The sequence below is a fragment of the Schistocerca americana genome, chromosome 4 (assembly GCF_021461395.2).
Source record: "Schistocerca americana isolate TAMUIC-IGC-003095 chromosome 4, iqSchAmer2.1, whole genome shotgun sequence".
Classification (NCBI taxonomy): domain Eukaryota; kingdom Metazoa; phylum Arthropoda; class Insecta; order Orthoptera; family Acrididae; genus Schistocerca; species Schistocerca americana.
This window is the reverse complement of record NC_060122.1, coordinates 510,517,500-510,535,788: the sequence shown is the minus strand read 5'-3', so window position 1 is coordinate 510,535,788 and position 18,289 is coordinate 510,517,500.

The following is an 18,289-nucleotide window of genomic DNA, read 5'->3' as shown; positions in this document are numbered from 1 at the left end:
CTTGACTTCGGAGAGATATTCACTTCTTTTCGTTAGCTACCAATCTTAACCTACAAAACTGATCGCAAAGAGTATCTTCATTGAACGTGCCTATAAATTTATACCATTTCAAATTTAATTACGAGTAACGTGTGTGTGTGTTGAAATGTAGTTACAAGTTCAAATTGGTAGGAAGCAACCTGACACCATCAGTGTTTACAGGAATAGAGAATGTTCAGAACAGTCCAAATACGTTTTCTTGATAAGATGGCCATAGCGAGCCAGTCGTGGTGCCGTGATTGCAGTCTGCGAATGTAGCCTGGCCACACACTAGGAAAAGTACGGGCCTATAGTAACACATATTGTTACCGTAAATCAACACCTTATTTAACGGGGCTGTAACCTTGCTCCTCCGATTAACCTTTTCCCGAGTGCTAGTATTTCTTGTTAATGCACCCACATGTGCAACCACGTCTCTTTCCATTGCGGAACAGTTTAGTACCCGCACGGCGAATAATCAGTCCAATGTTAACTCTAATGCCTTGAGTTCCCAGAGGTGTTACTGTGCTGATCATATTACAAGCTATCATTTCTGACAACAAATTGGTACGAGAAAGTAGCATTTAAGCAACCACTGTTAGTAGATTTAAAGTTGTATACTCAGTTAATGTCAATAAATTGTTAAGTGATATTCACTTAGTTCAATACCAGATTATCTCACCTGAGCCCCGTCCTGTTCTCATCTTATCATTGGGAATCTAAAACATGGAAGATGTGCAAACGCTTTTGAAAACAAGGTTGTCGTTTCCATAAGGCTGAATTTAAGCTAGGGTTAAAATCCTTGCCGCCCCCGCTGACCCAGCGGTTCTAGGCGCTTCAGTCCGGAACCGCGCGACTGCTACGGTCGCAGGTTCGAGTCCTGCCTCGGGCATGGATGTGTGTGATGTCTTTAGGTTAGTTAGGTTTAAGTAGTTCTAAGTTCTAGGGGACTGATGACCTCAGATGTTAAGTCCCATAGTGCTCAGAACCATTTGAACCAACCGTACCTTGACCAGCAATGTCGCCAGATCTCCCCTCTACTGAGAACATTTGGAGCATTGTGGTCAGAACCGTTCAACCAGATCGGGATTTGGACCATCTAACACGCAAGCTGGATAGACGTTTGCACAATATCCCTCACGAGGACATCCAACAACACTGTCAATTAATGTCAAGCCGAAGAACTGCTTGCAAAACGGCCGGAGGTGGACCAACGCGTTATTGACTTACTCAATTTGTGAAGTTCCGTATCTTGAATAAATCATCCAGTTTTTCTGAAATTGTAATCATTTGTTTGTCTGTAGAGGTACATCACGTCTACCGATTTCCATTCCATTCGGATAATTCCTTCGTTGTGAATCGTCTTTTTTGTCTTAGAGAGTGTATGGGTGCGGAGCGAGGTGGAGAGGAAAAAACATTTTCGAAGTGAGAGAATAACAGCATATTGCGTAACGTCATATAAATGAAAATTTTCTAAAACTTTTTTAATATGTAATATGAAAGTTAAAAACACATGCAAACGTCTACTACCGTCATATTTTAAAATCATACAAAATTCATAGACTTTACACGCCTAATTTATCATTCAAAGTGATGTTTCTAAAATGTATATTCATAAAAACACACATGCGCAACTAAATCATTAACAGAACCATGATGAAATACATTTTACAGAACATATACCATTAATGAAGAAAATAATCATGCAACTATCATTACTACAAGAAACTACAAACAGATTTTAGAAACTTGACTTTGAATGGCTAAATGCATTTTGTATAATCTTTGAGTTATGACGGTCGTTGACGTCTCTATATGTTTTTAATTTTCATACTACTTCTAAAACCTTTTTAGAAAATTTCGTTTACCTTTAATATGCGTTATTGGGATCATTATTTAAAAATATCAGTTTTACTTGACTGACGACAGAGAATATACGACGTTACAGAGTACGTGTAGTCCTCCTACTTCGAGTATGTTTTTCCCCCTCATCCTCGTACCCCCACCCCCGTCTCTTCCATATCCAAGTATAGCAACGCAAGGTGGTATTGTATTTTAAGTGTTTTATCATGTGACGGTTTGTACATTCATTGAAATGTTAAATCTGTTTATGGTGTTCAGAGTGCCGAGCTGTATTTGTTAGTCTGTACGAAGTTTTTTGTGGACTAAGCGTATCTGAAGATAGCAATTATTTCCCGAAATTTGCAGTGAATATTTTTTATATATCTCAGAGATCTTTGACGTAGTATATCACTATTCAAACGTTACAAAGGTAGTATACTTCGAGCTGGCAATACGTCAACATTTAAAAAAATCGTTCCTGTGTTTGATACTTGGTAAAGATTATTCATAATGAGCTTTTAGATATACGTATGGAACAAACTGTTATCTTAATTACTTTCTATGTATTGTTTGTGTTGCCTATTATTTTTTAATTCTTGAATTTACAGTAGATAAACGATTAAGTATAAGTGATGAACAGTGTGTGTTTATCTGAAAATGTCTGTGAAAAATGAACGGGCGACGTAAAGATTACAGAGATTGCTGTATGGTCCACTGACGCACGCTGAACACTAAAAGTATCCAGACAGCAGGGTCCACTAAAGGTACTATTTCGCTGCAACTGCCGGCCGTAGCGGCCGGCAGTGACTGCGGTCGATTGACTACTGCTCTTAGGCAAAGCAACGGAACATATGTCGTTGTAACTGCTCGGTAGTCAGCGGTCGTGACGTCATCGCGACTGCCGCGTCTCGGCCGCTGCAGAAGCAGTCAAACGCATCCAGCTGCGGTCAAGGAAGGCTCATACACATCGGTGTTCTCTACAGACGGCCATTGGTCTTGCCAAATAGAGTGTGCAACACGAATGAGATAAATAATCAGTTGCATCTTACGACACAGTGTGCCACCAAATGTAAACTACTGGCCATTAAAATTGCCACACCACGAAGATGACGTGCTACAGACGCGAAATTTAACCGACAGAAATAAGATGCTGTGATATGCAAATGATTAGCTTTTCAGAGCATTCACACAAGGTTGGCGCCGGTGGCGACACCTACAACGTGCTGACATGAGGGAAGTTTCCAACCGATTTCTCATACACAAACAGCAGTTGACCGGCGTTGCCTGGTGAAACGTTGTTGTGATGCCTCGTGTAAGGAGGAGAAATGCGTACCATCACGTTTCCGACTTTCATAAAGGTCGGGTTGTAGCCTATCGCGATTGCGGTTCATCCTATCGCGACATTGCTACTCGCGTTGGTCGAGATCCAATAACTGTTAGCAGAATATGGAATCGGTGAGTTCAGGAGAGTAATACGGAACGCCGTGCTGGATCCCAACGGCCTCGTGTCACTAGCAGTAGAGATGACAGGCATCTTATCCGCATGGCTGTAACGGATCGTGTAGCCACGTCTCAATCCCTGAGTCAACACATGGGGACGTTTGCAAGACAACAACCATCTGCACGAACAGTTCGACGACGTTTGCAGCAGCATGGACTATCAGCTCGGAGACCATGGCTGCGGTTACCCTTGACGTTGTATCACAGACAGGAGTGCCTGCGATGGTGTACTCAACGACGAACCTGGGTGCACGAATCGCAAAACGTCAGTTTTTCGGATGAATCCAGGTTCTGTTTACAGCATCATTATGGTCGCATCCGTGTTTGGCGACATAGTGGTGAACGCACATTGGAAGCGTGTATTCGTCATCACCATACTGGCGTAACACCCGGCGTGATGGTATGGGGTGTCATTGGTTACACGTCTCGGTTACCTCTTGTTCGCATTGACGGCACTTTGAACAATGGGCGTTACATTTCAGATATGTTACGACCCGTGGCTCTAACCTTCATTCGATCCCTGCGAAACCCTAATTTTCAGCAGGATAATGCACTACCCCATATTGCAGGTCCTCCACGGGCCTTTCTGGATACAGAAAATGTTCGACTACTGCCCTGGCCAGCACATTCGCCAGATCTCTCACCAATTGAAAACGTTTGGTCAATGGTGGGCGAGCATCTGACTCGTCACAATACGCCAGTCACTACTGTTGATGAACTGTGGTATCGTGTTGAAGCCGCATGGGCAGCTGTACCTGTACACGCCATCCAAGCTCTGTTTGACTCAATGCCCAGGCGTATCAAGGCCTTTATTACGGCCAGAGGTGGTTGTTCTGGGTACTGATTTCTCAGGATCTAAGCTCCTAAGTTGCGTGAAAATGTAATCACATGTCAGTTGTAGTACAATATATTTGTCCAATGGATACCCGTTTATCATCTGCATTTCTTCTTGGTGTAGCAATTTTAATGGCCAGTAGTGTATATGCAGTACTGGTAGTATGTGAGTGTGGAATACGTGGCACTTGCGGAGGCTTACCAGTGGACTGTGTAAGATTTCTGGCTTTGCAGCCATCATATTCAGGTACAGGAAGTTCTTCTTAGACCACTTGAGAAGGCAGCAGTGGGGAAGATGACGTAATGTGGTGTGATGTACCGATGTCAGATTGTTTGTTCTGTACATGTATCGTAGAAAGACCGCCTAAATTGTGGTCCTTCTCCACGATTGGCTGCTGCGTTCGCAAGTTGAGCGGCAAAATGATATTCTTCTGTTATTAATATTAGAAACACTAAACGGTGTATTTACTTGCATTTCATGTAAAAGCGTCTCTCAATAGCTGGGTATCATTCCATTATTTCAAAAGTGTTAAGTACCAGCAAAATAATAAACAATTGCTAAACGAAAAGTTAGATGAAGCACTTCGGAGAACTTCGGATCGCGCCTAACTTGGATAGCGAGCGAAGTGATTCGGCTGTAAGATCCGAGCTGGTTCGCCTGTCTCGGACCACAGACAATTTTCTGCCGCGGTCGGTGTTATGTGGACAAGTAATTGAGACCAATTTGATAGTAATCACGCAAATACGCATCTCATTGTTTTGTTATGTAAATGTGAATATTGGAGATTGATTGTGGCTCGTAAAGTGAAATATAATTGTGCAGTTTCTCGCGTTCTGTTAATAAAAAGCGAGTGGCATCCAGAATAAACAAAATAATAGGAAATTTAGTTATTTATAAAATATCAGATCCTCGCTAAGAGTTTATTACAACCACAAGATAACGGATTCACAACCTACGGGCTGTTTTCTGCGCAGGAGACAACATCTATGGTTGGTAAACATTAATTAGGACTTCTGCATCCCATTGAGGGCGGTGGAGGCAAATAGGCACCTCGCATGTACTTCAGTCTTAGTAACAATGAGGTCAGTGACACGTCACTTGTGGTAACACAGAGGAGGTATGAAGGAGAGAAATTTTTGAAGGAAGGCGTTTATCACACGCACCTATATATCACTTTCTCTCTGTCTCTTTTTACTTGCCGTAATCAGCCTGTGACAATGATAAACTATTGACACACAGATATGAATTTAAACTTTTCTGTCTGAAGATTGCTTTGGGAATTGAAACTGGTATTCGTCTGCATCTACATGGATACTCTACAAATCACACCTAAGTGCCTGGCAAACGGTTCATCGAACCACCTTCACAGTAATACTCTGTTATTCCACTCTCGAAAAGCGCTGAAAAAACGACCTCGTATATTTCCCTTGCTTTACTTTACTATTCGTTTCTCTCTATGTAGGTCAGCGTCAACAAACTATTTTTGCATTCGGAGGAGAAAGTTGGTAATTGAAATTTCGTGAGAAGATCCCGCCGCAACGAAAAAAGCCTTTGTTTTAATGATGGCCACCACAAATCCTGTATCATGTCAATGACACTCTCTGCGCTATTTCTCAATAACTCAAAAGTGCTGCCCTTCTTTGTACTTACTCGATGTACTTCGTTAATCGTATCTAGTGAGGATCCCACACCGCGCAGCAGTACTCCAAAAGAGGACGGACAAGAGTAATGAAAGCAGTCTCTTTAGTAGGTCTGTTGCTTCCTCCAAGTGTCCTGCCACGAAAACACAATCTTTGGTTCACCTTCCCCCCAACATTTTCTATGTGTTCTTTCCAGTTTAAGTTGTCCGTAATTGTAATTCCTAGGTATTTATTTGAATTTACGGCCTTTAGATTTGACTGATTTATCGTTTAACCGGAGTGTAAGTGATTCTTTTTAGGCCTCATGTGGATGATCTCACACTTTTCATTATTTCGGGTAAATTGCCATCGCACCATACAGATATCTTTTCTAAATGGTTTTGCAATCGGTTTTGATCTTCTGACTACAGCATCATCTGCAAACAACGTAAGACGGCTGCTCACATTGTTTCCTAAATCGTTTGTAAATATGACGAACAGCACAGGGGTTATACACTACCTTGGGAACGCCAGAAATCGCTTCTGTTCTGGTCGATGACTTTCCATCAATTACTACGAACTGTGACCTCTCTGACAAGAAATCATGAACAGTTCAGACGATAATCCATAAACACGTAATTTGATTACAAGCCGCTTGTGAGGTGCAGTGTCAAAAGCCTCATGGAAATCTAAGAAATACAGAATCAGTTAGAAATACCTTGTCGATAGTACTTAACACTTTGTGTGAGTAAAGAGCTAGTTGTGTTTCACAAGAACGATGTTTCCTAAATCCGTGTTGACTGAGCGTCATTAGGCCGTTCTCTTCGAGGCATAATGTTCGAACACAATATGTGTTTCAAAATCCTGTTGCATATCGGCGTTAATAATATGAGCTTGTAATTGGATGATTAATCTTACTGCCTTTCTTGAATAGTGTTGTGATCTGTGCGACTTTCCAGTGGGTATGGATCTCTCGTCGAGCGAGCGCTTGTGTGTGATTGTTAAATATGGAGCTATTGCATTAGTTGTTTAATTAATTAGCTGAAGGTGCTAGTCTCAATGTCATTCTAGCAATATACGAGGGCGAATCAAATGAAAACCTTAAATATGTTTTTAGATATTATTTATTGTGCAGAAGTTGTACAAAGCTGTATAACTTTTCAACATAATCTCCCCTACGCTTAATGCAAGTCCTCCAGCGCTTATAGAGTGCATAATCTCCCCTACGCTTAATGCAAGTCCTCCAGCGCTTATAGAGTGCATAAATTCCATTAGAAAAAAAATCTTTTGGTAGTTCGCGCAACCACTCATGCACCGCGTGGCGTACCTCTTCATCAGAACCGAACTTTTTTCCTCCCTTTGCGTCTTTGAGTGGTCCAAAGGTATGTAAATCACTTGGGGCAAGGTCTGGGTTGCTCGCTGTCTTCGTTTCCGGTTGGTGGAAGTGAACCCAGGTTTCGTCACCAGTAACAATACTTACAAGGAAACCATCACCTTCTCGTTCAAAGCGCCGAAGAAGTACTTCACAAGCATCAACACGTCGTTCTCTCATTTCAGAAGAGAGCTGCCGTGGCACCCATCTTGCAAACACTTTATGAAACTGGCGCACATCATGCAGAATGTGGTGTGCTGACCCATGACTAATCTGTAAACATGCTGCAATGTCATTCAGTGTCACTCGGCGGTTTTCCTTCACTATGGCTTCAACTGCTGCAATGTTCTGTGGAGTCACAACTCGTTATGCCTGACCTGGACGAGGAGCATCTTCCAATGAAGTCACACCATTTGTGAACTTCCTTCTCCATTCGTAGACTTGCTGCTGTAACAAACATGCATCACCGTACTGAACCTTCATTCGTCGATGAATTTCAATAGGTTTCGCACCTTCACTACGCAAAAACCGAATAACAGAACGCTGTTCTTCCCTGGTGCAAGTCACAAGTGGGGCGGCCATCTTTATACTGATATTGCGACGGTATGTGTGCATCTGCACAATGCTGCCACCTACAGGCCGTTCTGCACACTGTTTGTAGCACGCTTACCAACTTACAGGATAACGGCGCGAAATTCGATTTGTTATTACAGATTTAAGGTTTTCAGTTGACTCACCCTCGTACAACTGCGGAGCACTTTCTGTTCTAAAAAAATTACGGTAAATCTGAAGCAGTCGCGAACAAATGTGAGACGGACGTAAAGCGGACCCGATTGTTTTGTTGTCCCTCATCCAAGCACAGTTACCAACACCATTGCTTGCACCAGTCCTAGGCTCCTAATGGAAAGCCACGCTGTGTGTACCGTATGTTCTCCGATGGAGCTAGTATTCCGTCTGTAATGACATCACTCCAACATGTTCCCGCCGCTGTAAACGGGCTCGGCCGTAAACGATTCTGGGGGCTGCCCCGCATCTTCTGATGTGTGAAACAGTGGTCGGGTGCCGGTTCCAGAGAGTGGTGCCTGGCCGCGACGTGTTCCGGACGGGTGCCAAAGTGCGCGTGAGGTATTCCGAGAGATGGGTCACCGTGGCCGCGCCGGGCAACTGGAGCGTGGGAACTGCGGGCGCGCTGCCAGCTGAGTCAGCCACCTGCCACCTGCCCCAGCGCTCTCTCCCTGGCCTCCAGTCTCGCGCTTCATCTCACGTCTTCCATTCACTGTCCGTCACCTAGTCTTGCGTCAATTGACGACTGTTACACCGGTTCTGGAAGTGGGGTTGCCTGGCTGAGATGATCCCTTTCGAAGTGATTTTCCTTCCTTGAGACGATCATCCACGACGTCATGTTTGTGCCTCTATGCTGGTGCGACTGGCTACAGCAGAACTTGCAACAATAAGTTGCTAACGATCTTTTCATTGTGACTGTATTTTCTTTCTATGTTATCATTTTTGTATCCCGCCTGGATAGGCGGTGCGTGGGTCTGCTGCTTGTGTAATATAGGCCGAGAGTGATGGAAGCGAGTAGGAGCAGGAGAGGTGAAGCACTTCGGTACAGCATGTAACTTTAACACTTTTAATGAGTCAAAAACATAAGTAAATATCAAATGCATACATAACTTTGGTTAGGATGAGCACGTAGGCGAGCAGTCGTAGTCCATGTCTAATCTAATACAAAGTCTGAATAGCAAGCTAGCCCACTCGGTAGTAGAAGCGATATTCCCAGGCCGTCTGCTCTTGATGAAATGGGCCGTAATCAAGACGGCACTCCCTGAGCTCCACAGCGTCGGCGAGAGGGCGCTGTGGTCGACGTAGTTAGTATTCTGTCGTAGTGCTAACTTACGAGAGCGTGCACCTACGTTGTGGCATCGTAACTATCGACGCCACAATAATCTCCCAGCGATAAGCTAATGTCGAGGCCACAAACGTAGTAAGTATTCCGTTTTAGGAGTGAACACGCAAATTACGATAATGGTTCCGCTTCAGCTGTAGAATATTTCAGAACAGACGAGCATTTGTGACGGTCGTTGACCGCCAACGCAGAGTCTCAGACAGTACACTGCAGAATGACATGCCATAGCAAGGCAACGACGAAAGAAAACTGTCTCACCCTGTGGTAGAATCACGTTAACACACAGAGGTGACAAAAACCATGGGATACCTCCCAGTATCTTGTCGGACCTCTTTCTGCCTGGAGTAGTGTAGCAACTTGATGTGGCATGGGCTCGACAAATCGTTGCAAGTCCCCTGCAGAAATATTTAGTCATGCTGCCTCTATAGCCGTCCGTAATTACGAACGTGTTTCCATTGCAGGATATTGTCTACGATCTGACCTGTAGATTATGTCACATATACACTCATGCTCATAAATTAAGGATAATGCTGATACATCGTGAAGCAACGCTCTGGTGGGCAGTTTGCGGGTTTCAATCACCTCGGGGTATGACCATGTGGTGCATTTGACGTGCGGTCGTCGCACGGTGGCGCTGGCAGTAGTTCACATACGCACATGATAATGGTGACTGTGTGTCGAAAATGGCTCAAAGAAGACATATAGATGATGTTATGAGGGGTAGAATACTAGACGACTGGAGGCTGGTCAAACACAGCAGATCGTAACACGGGCCCTCTGTGTGCCACAAAGTGTGACTTCAAGATTATGGCAATGATTCCAGCAGACAGGAAACGTGTCCAGGCGCTACATTACGGGACGTCCACAGTGTACAACACCACAAGAAGACCGATAGCTCACCATCAGTGCCTGCAGACGGCCACGGAGTACTGCAGATAGTCTTGCTCGGGACCTTACCACAGCCACTGGAACGCTTGTCTCCAGACACACAGTCTAGAGACGACTGAACAGACATGTTCTATTCGCCTGGACACCTGCAAGCTGCATTCCACTGACGCCTGGTCACAGGAGAGTCCGTAAAGCCTGGTGTCAAGAACACAGTACATGGTCATTGGAACAGTGGTCCCAGGTAATGTTCACGGACGACTCCAGGTATAGTCTGAACAGTGATTCTCGCCGGGTGACTCCAGGTATAGTCTGAACAGTGATTCTCGCCGGGTTTTCATCTGGCGTGAACCAGGAACCAGATACCAACCCCTTAATGTCCTTGAAAGGGACCTGTATGGAGGTCGTGGTTTGATGGTGTAGGTTGGGATTATGATTGGTGCACGTACACCCCTGCATGTCTTTGACAGAGGAAGTGTAACAGGTCAGGGGTTCCACCTTCCTCCTGATGGCCCCACCGAGCTGCCATCGTGGAGGAGTACCTTGAAACAGAAGATATCAGGCGAATGATGGAGTGGCCTGCGTGTTCTCCAGACCAAAACCCCACCGAACACGTCTGGGATGTTCTCGGTCGACGTATGGCTGCACGTCTTCAAACCTCTAGGAGACTTCAGGAGCGCCGACAGGCGCTGGTGCAAGAATGGGAGGCTATACCCAGTAGCTCCTCGACCACCTGACCCAGATTATACCAACCCATTGTGCGGCCTGTGTAAGTGTGCATGGTGATCATATCCCATACTAATGTCGGGGTACATGCGCAGGAAACAGTGCCGTTTTGTAGTACATGTGTTTACGGACGGTTTTCTCAACTTATCACCCATACCGTGGACTTAGAGATTTGTGTCGTGTGTGTTCCCTACATGCCTATGCTATTAGCGCCAGTTTTGTGTAATGTCACGTTGGGTGGCACCACTTTCTGCAATTATCCTTACTTCATGAGCATGAGTGTATATTGGATGGCATTTATGTCGCAGATTTGGTTGGCCAAATCAATTGCTCGAATTGTCCAGAAAGTTCTTCAAAACAATGGCGAAAATTTGTGTTCCGGTGACATGGCGCACTGTCAACGACAAAAATTCTATGGTTGTTTGGGAACGTGAAGTCCATTAAATAGGCGAACAGAACTATTTTCAGTCAATGATCGGTTCAGTTGGACCAGAGGACGCAGTCCATTCCACACCGTTCAGAGCCACTACTACAGTGCCTTGCTGACAACTTGAGTCCATGGTTTCGTGGTGTTTGCGCCACATTCCAACCCTACCATCAGCTCTTACTGAAATTGGGACTCATCTAACCAGGACACGGTTTTCAAGTTCTCTAAGATCCAATCGATGTGGTGACGAGCACAGGAAAGACACTGCAGGCGATGTCACGTTGTTAGCAAAGGCAGTCGCATCGGTCGTCTGGTGCCATACCCCATTAATGCCAAATGTTGCCGCACTGTCCTAAAGGATACGTTAGTTGTATGTCCTACATTGATTTCTGCGGTGATTTATCGCATTTTTGCTAGTCTGTTAGCACTGATACCTCTACACAAACGCCGCTTCTCTCAGTCGTTAAGTGAGGGCCGTCGGCCACTGCGTTGTCCGTGGTGAGAGGTAACGCCTAAACTGTGATATTCTCGGCACACTCTTGACACTGTGGATCTCGGAACATTGAATTCCCTAACGATTTCCTCAATGAAGCGTCCCACGCGTCTATCTGCAAAGTCTGTTGATTCCCATGCTACCCCATCACTTTTGTCGAGTGGGAGCACGAGGGAGGGTAGACACCAGGACAAATGGAGCTTATGGGCCGCTCCTGGAATCGTGCTGGGATAGCCGAAGCTGATGAGGCAACCGCTCGCGGCACCCGGGACATCCACTTTCCAGTCCTGTTCCGGCAGAAATTTTCATTTGTTCTGAAATATGCTACAGCTGATGCGGAAAGTTAACAGCAGTTTGACAGATAATTCTTAATTAAATCAGGCTGTTGATTGTCAACGCAGTGTCTTATAAACTGCACTGAATTATTCCATTTTAGTTACTGCTATTATGGTCTTCAGGCCAAAAATAATGAGATTATGACACACTTCACACTAGTGCGCACTGTGCAAACTTCTTCATCCCTGCATCACTACTCCAAACTTACACCCATTCGAGCCAGCCGCGGTGGCCGTGCGGTTCTAGGCGCTACAGTCCGGAACCGCGGGACTGCTACGGTCGCAGGTTCGAATTCTGCCTCGGGCGTGGATGTGTGTGATGTCTTTAGGTTAGTTAGGTTTACGTAGATCCAAGTTCTAGGGGACTGATGACCACAGCAGTTAAGTCCCATAGTGCTCAGAGCCATTTGAACCATTTTTGAACCATTTTCGAACCTGCTCCGAGGTCTCCCTCAACAATACCGTCCCCCCCCCCCCCTCTCCTCGCGCTTGCCACACTTCCCCGTGTACAACAAACACATTTCGCTGCTTTACCAAATCAACGATCGCTTGATTCCTCATGATTTGCCCTACTAAATGATTCTTTTTTGGTCAATGTAGGTAGTGTAATTGTGTTTTAGATTATCTGTTTCGTAAATGTCACTCGATGGCTAAGAGAGAGTACGTGTAACTCAAAGTAGCTTAGAAGTCCTTCGCGACTGAATTCTGGGATAAAATAGGGATGAAATCCCAAGGATTCCATAGTTTCCATCACCGTCGTCAGTCTGGCTGTCATAAAACTGGCAAGGCTTCCGTTTCTATGCCTGTAGGAAGGCATCTGGTTCACTAGCTTACCTTATAGTAAGGAATAAACAAACACCGCCTGGATCTTAATTACTTTTATTAAACACTACCGATTTCGATCTACCCTTTATCTTCAGATATTATTTGCAAAAGGAAAAAAGAAGTGACAAAATGAAACTGGCAAGTGAAACGTAGCAAACAATATCAGCAAAGGTAGCACAAACAATGTCAGACATAGTGAAAGGCACACATACCTGGCCCAGCAAGTTGCACTTTGTCAGCAGTGGTATGAATTATGTAAAATAAATGTGAAAACATTAGGGAAGTTGTAGGGAAAAACAGTATTGTGAGTCACGTGCCATGAGCATAAATCGTTGATACAGCCTAAAGGAAATTCTTCCATCATGAAATAAAAGCAGTTAATAAAATTAAAAAATCTCGTTAACCTACTATATTTTTGTATGATGTGTTGTAACATAAAAAATAAATTTAAAATGTAGGAAACAACCTCACAGTGTTTCTAGAATGAAATTTTCACTCAGCAGCGGAGTGTGCGCTGATATGAGATTTCCTGGCAGATTAAAACTGTGTGCCGGACCTACACTCAAACTCCGGACCTTTCGCGAGCAAGTGCTCTACCATTTTTCTTTTAATGGGGTAGTGGATCGGTTGGGGCTCGGAGGGCAGGGGTCGAAACCCGAGGCCTGGCCACAGTGTCCCCCTTACCACCACCGACCCTGTGGGACATAGGGAAGTGGGAGACACAGGAATCAACAGAAGTGGAAGGCGTTGTTGTTGTTTATTTATTTGCGCTGTGTTTTTGTAATATTCACTATTAATATGAAATTATGTGGAACACATTGGCGACAGAGAAAAAATATAAATGCTGGGTAAAGAAAAAGTAGAAGAAAAATAAAAGAAATAAAATCCGCGCAATCTACGTCGCACTCTCCCATCCGTGGAGGTTAGAGGTAGAATCGATCATAAGCGATTTAAACTCTGACACTGCCGGGGGGGGGGGGGTAGGTGCCCTCTGCTCCAAGAAGCACCCCCCCCCCCCCCAACTTACTGGAGGTGTAAGAAAGACCCCTCGAAGATAGTTAGCAAATAATGTTCGGTAACGTGGCGTGTTTCCCAGAGCTGCATGGGCTGTTCGCAAACAGTTCCAGAAGTCGAGGAGGGATTTAGGTCCCTCATGAAAGAGAGAATCGACCGCCCACCCTTTGACCCACGTAATAGTATGAAATTTGTGCGGCGGGAAAATGTTTGTCCTCTGGGTATAGACACATTCTAGGTTCGATTGCGTCTGGTGGCACTCGGACATCTGAGCTACCCAAGCACGACTCGCTTCCCATCCTCACAACCTTATTTCGGGCAGTACCTCGCCTCCTACCTTCCAGACCTCACAGAAGCTCTCCTGGGATGCTGCAGAACTAGCACTCCTGGAAGAAAGCATATTGCAGAGACATGGCTTGCCACAGCCTGGGAGATGTTTTCAGAATGAGATTTTCATTAGTGCTCTACCACATGCCAGCGTAACGCAAAGGCCCCGAGTTCGAGTTTCGGTCCGGCACACAGTTTTAACCTGACAGGAAGTTTCAAACTCACAGTAAATTTTATATTGTGCATTATCGTTCTTGTTTTTATACATTTCGTAAGTCAGCGCGAATTAACAAACGCGTCTAATTTGCTCTATTTGAGTCCTCCATCTGTTCAAAAGCAGCTGTAAGAACTTGCCTTCATTTAATAAATAAAGGTACTGAGGAATTAAATACTGTGTTAATGTAATAGTCAAAGACTTTCACACATGCACCGGTAATGACAATATCACCTGCATCCTTTGTGTTTTGACTTTAGTTTTAAGACATTCCTATCACGTTGACAAGCCTCGTGGCGCCAGGTATGTGTGCGTTTCATGATGTTTGATGTTATTTGTGTTGCCTTTGATGGTGTTCTTTGCAATGTAACGCTCCTGTAACTTTTATTTTGTGGCCTCCTTATCCTTTTCGTACTTAGGTATGAAAATGATCTGCCCGGTACGTCAAAACCAAAAGACGTAAATAAAAAGAATTGTGATCCAGACGATGTTTGTTGATTCATTATAACAACTGAAATCGCTGTTCCTGAGACATGGCGCCAATTATGAAATTACGTCGTAATGTCGTCATAGAGACAGAAAACGCTCAGGTAGCGCTCTGCGCTCTGGAACTTCGTTTCCGGTCGCTGTTCAACGGCACTTGCAACCAAATTATGTGAACCATTCCTCTGTTACCTTTCCTTGTCGAATGCCTCATCTATGCATTGCTAACCGCATAAATGGTGTCTTTGTTAAGTGATTGTCACATTGTGTAATTTCAACGGCTTCCCTGGTCACAGAGTACTGGCCACAGCAGTTCGAAGCGTGAGCCAGAATTAGCGTCTTTTTGAACATAGTTTTGTATTTATTCATTTGACTGTATTTTATCATAATTTGACAGAGCAAGTTAAGCGGAACTGTTCATTCTACAAGGTTTCAGGTTCAATCCCCAATCACACCAACGTCTGTTTTCTGTCACTTACAATTCTTTCGCCTCTGGCAATGTTTTGTGTACTAGGAGAATGCCAAGCTGCGCCTTAGTTTGAAGTCCAGTTTTAACCATAGGTTCCCACATTACTGGCTGTTTAAGTCAGATGAAAGATCAGAGTAAGGCACAGAATCAGCACTCTATTTTACTTTCTTGCCACAACAATCACAAAAACTTTTTCGAAACGCACTTACCGATTTCGACCAGCAGTGATCTACATCTACATCTACATCTACATTGATACTCCGCAAGCCACCCAACGGTGTGTGGCGGAGGGCACTTTACGTGCCACTGTCATTACCTCCCTTTCCTGTTCCAGTCGCGTATGGTTCGCGGGAAGAACGACTGTCTGAAAGCCTCCGTGCGCGCTCTAATCTCTCTAATTTTACATTCGTGATCTCCTCGGGAGGTATAAGTAGGGGGAAGCAATATATTCGATACCTCATCCAGAAACGCACCCTCTCGAAACCTGGCGAGCAAGCTACACCGCGATGCAGAGCGCCTCTCTTGCAGAGTCTGCCACTTGAGTTTATTAAACATCTCCGTAACGCTATCACGGTTACCAAATAACCCAGTGACGAAACGCGCCGCTCTTCTTTGGATAATCGTCATACTACGTGTAGATAAAAGAGAGAGAACTATAAGAAACATTATATGATCTATAAAATCTGCCAAGTAATTGTCTATGTAACAACAGGACAGAAACAAAATTACACTTAAATGAACATGATACAGGCGGTGACGGAAAGCTTCCGTTGTGATTTTCACATATGTATAGGCAATAATAGAAAGACCTGAAAGTTTCACAGGTGGAGTGCAGTCTAGGACAATTGCTATTTCTAAAAATATCGGGAATCCGATATTTCGCTGTTTAATAATTATCGTTATCGTGTCTCGACAGGTCGAAAGGAAATATCGATATATCGACGGCAAAAATCGACGTACTTGCCTACAAAAATATCGGTTGCACATTTTAATTATACTGCCGTTTTTAGAACTGTATATTTAAGTATTGATTTATTATTAGATATTCCGTATGTTATGGCAAACCACCTCCGCTATGATCGTGCCTAGTCCTCGGAGTATGGGATCTCATCATCATTCTGTATATCAACAAGCCTATTCCTCTCAGAGGAAGGATTGAAAGGAAAACGATGCACGTTCACGCTTTGCCATAACCACTTTGTTGACAATGGTGTCTGCATGTAAGTGGCACAATGAAAGGTGTCCGATGGGTTCGTCGTACGGTTTCGTCACATATCGAATTTATCCGGAACGCTTCACGTCGACTTTCCTGTTTTTTGCATGTCTGCCAACGCCAGCGGCCTGGCAGTGCTAGTGTCAAAATTGCGTAGTGAAGATAAACGTTGCAGTTTCTGTTGGTAGCGCCGAGCGCCGATTACGTCAGCATTCCCCCTTACACGTCTCCGCCCAACGTAAAAACCAATTTTGTAATTTAGATTTCTGTTCACCATTTTCAGCCACTGTTTTTGAAGACTGCCGATCGGAAATCTTGTTATCCCACTCTCAGCGCCACCCGCCAGTGCAATCGGACTACTACTTTGTGCCATCCATACTTGCATACAAGGTCAGTTCTACTGCAACTTCAAAAGAATAGCTTCAAATATTTACGAAAAATTGTGAAAAACATATAAAATAATGAAAAACATCGACACTCGTATTGCCGTTTTGATATCGATGAATCGGTGGGAAAGTTGTCGACGGTATAAACCGAAACTTTTAGAAAAATATCGATGAGTAGTGAGACATCATCAAATAAGTTTAGGTATAATTTTTTTCCACGCCAGTAACAAGACCACCATGGTTTGTCACCGTACTGAAACATCGACAGGTTGAAGTATTTTTTTATATAGAAATAAAAGGAAGCCTAATGGAAATAATCTATATCCGCAAATATACAAGGCCAATAGCACCAAATTTATGACCTCATTTGTGGAACGAGTCACTATTAACGATGTTTTCTGGCTGCGATTTCCATAATTCCGTGTGCGATTAGCGCAAATAACTCGATCCAGCCCACTTGTAGCACCCATTCTAATCACAAACATGATCATTTTGTATTTATCTTTACTTCGAGATTTAATTCGTGTAATAATGTCAGCCTATATTGTTGCCCGGCTAAGTTCTCAGCTGCATGTAACTGGAGACCTGATGAGAGATGCTCACACTAAAGCCAGGGATGCATCCAGAGACCTGCGTCTCCCTACGCGAGTGCCAACTGACACCTTTGTAGCTTTAGTGTGTCTCCCCCCTGCGCTTGAGATTAGTGGAGAGCAGTAATCCATCGCCTCTGCTGCACCTGTCGCCTACTACACTTCACGGCTTCCCTTCCCCCTCCCCCCCCCCCCCTTCTCTCCCTCCACCACCACAGCCCCACGACACGAGGCTGGTAACATAGTCCGAAGCCTTGTGCCTCCTGTCGATCTCCACGTGTCAATACAATGCCTCCAACGCATCAACTAGTGCTGTAGTTGAACCTGACTGGCGTTTCGTTTGGTTATAACAGAAAAGTTATTCTGAAATCTCTCTCTCTTTCACGTCTACACCTCATGTCCCACGCACCATCGTGTTATAAACAGCCTCGCTCCTCTTTTCATTCATAAAAACTGTTTCTTTTCTAGCACCAGAACAATTAGGCCGTTAAGCTTGAATTTAACCTAGTAAATTTGGTATTTTCTATTAGAAAACTGCGCCCGTGACTCTAAAAATAATTCCTGCAACAAAGAATATTTTGAAATTATGTCAACTGCGAGCACAAATATCTAAAAATTCGTGAAAATTTTATCATCTGATTCTGCTTTTAGGAAACTATTGCCTACCAATGACTGCATAGACGAATGCTACATTTGCAAATTGTTCCCGTGTGACACACATGCAATTTAGAAAATCAAGTAAGAGTTTGTTAACGAGACATAGAAAGCAGTAGATACAGGCGATCAAGTAGATACCGTGTTCCTTGACTT